The sequence below is a fragment of the Mus musculus genome, chromosome 10 (assembly GCF_000001635.26).
Source record: "Mus musculus strain C57BL/6J chromosome 10, GRCm38.p6 C57BL/6J".
NCBI lineage: Eukaryota > Metazoa > Chordata > Mammalia > Rodentia > Muridae > Mus > Mus musculus.
This window is the reverse complement of record NC_000076.6, coordinates 16,423,716-16,425,568: the sequence shown is the minus strand read 5'-3', so window position 1 is coordinate 16,425,568 and position 1,853 is coordinate 16,423,716. Positions and strand designations below refer to the sequence as shown.

Below are 1,853 nucleotides of genomic sequence, written 5' to 3'. Positions count from 1 at the left end.
CCCATCTGGGGATCCATCCCATATACAGTCACCAAACCCAGACACTATTGTGGATGCCAACAAGAGCTTGCTGACAGGAGCCTGATATAGTTGTATTCTGAGAGACTCTGCCAGTGTCTGACAAATACAGAGTTGGATGCTTTCAGCCAATCATTGGACTGAGCACAGGGTGTCCAATGGAGGACCTAGAGAAAGGAATCAAGGAGCCAACTTACATTTTTAAGTGAACTTCACAGTCTTTTTAAAGATTGGACCAGTCGAGTCTTGGGTGACTCTTTTATGTCTCGTGTGGATAAACTATTAATGAAAGAACAATGGTATGGTGTTGTTCTTTATAAAATGACTCTGGCTAGAAAATAATATATGACATTTTGGGCAGTTATTGATGCCATGGCTCTAACTATGAGCAGAGATCCCATTCTATTTTCCTATACTAAAAATCTCACTTCAGTCAACTGAGAGATCCTGAGCAAGCAGTGTCACCTCACCAGCCTCGAGATGGACAACAGGAAGCACCTGGCCTATATCATAATCTAATTCTTACATGGCCAGCTACTGCTTGGGTGGGCTCTTGACTGATGCCCAGGAGAGCCTAGAGTTAGCCATCCAGTGTCTGGAGACAGCCTTCGGGGTGAAGCTGGAGGACAGTGACCTTGCTCTCCCCCAGACTCTGCCAGAGATATTTGAAGCAGCCACCTCCAGGACCCGAGGGGCATTGACAAGACACCACCTTCTGAGGAGGACTCATCTAAGGAAGACCACCACAAAATGGAAGGTGGAGCAGGTGAAGGTGGAGAACTTTGAGGCAGTTGTGCATCTCTATGACAAGGCAATTGAGCCCAACCCCGCCAATGCTGTCTATTTCTCTAACAGAGCTGTGGCCTACAGCAAGCAGGGGAGCAGGACTGTGAGCACACCATTGGCATTGATCTCCAATACAGCCAGGCCTATGGCCTCATGGGCCTTGCGCTGTCCAGTCTGAACAAACGTGGAGGCTGTGGTGTACTACAAGAAAACCCTGGAGATGGATTCTGACAACTACTCGTACAAGTTTAACCTCAAGATTGCAGAGTTACAGGAGGCACCGAGCCCCACGGGTGGCATGGGCACCTTAGACATAGGTGGCTTGCTGAACAACCCACACTTCATCACCATGGGTTGGATCTTAATGTACAGCCCCCAACTGCAGCAGTTCATGTTGAACATGATCTCTGGAGGCCATAACCCTCTGGGCACTCCAGGCAGCAGTCCACAGCAGAGTGACCTGGCCAGCCTCATCCAGGTGGACCAGCAGTTTGCACACTAGATGGAGCAGCAGAACTCAGAATTCGTGGAGCAAATCCAGAGCCAGGTAGTACGCAGCCAGACACCCAGGGCCAGCCATGAGGTGCAGCAAGATGGAGGACATTGACCGACTGGTCCCTTCAGTACGCAGCATCCTAGTGATTTTAGCATTTTCTCTGTCAGCTCAAGAGAGAATCTGGACCTGAAGGTTAAGATGGACTCATCCCCACCTTGTGTTTTCTTTCATCCCCCCACTCCCCTCTGTTTTTGTACTCTTACTGACCCCATACCTTCCTGGAAGAGTCTACAGATGACTACATACGAGCACCAGTTCCTCCAGCCACCTAGGAAAGCTGCAGGGGAGGGCTTGGAGTGGGTGTTTGGAACCATTGAGTAACAGCCTGGGACCTCAGGTCTCAGGCCCCACCCTGTTCTCTTCCTCCTAAAAAGACTTGAGTAGCTGACTCTCATCCCCCTGGGAAGCGTCCACTGCCAGCACAGGCTTGGATCGCAGGTCCCACTAGGTGTCCCTGCCTACCGTATTCCAGTGGCTTGTGTCCCATAGGACT

General features: G+C 50.3%; 1 pseudogene; it reads left to right on the top strand.

The window, feature by feature from the left end:
• Gm5178 (predicted gene 5178) lies at positions 446 to 1,599 on the top strand (annotated as a pseudogene).
• Positions 1,600 to 1,853: the final 254 nt, after the last annotated feature.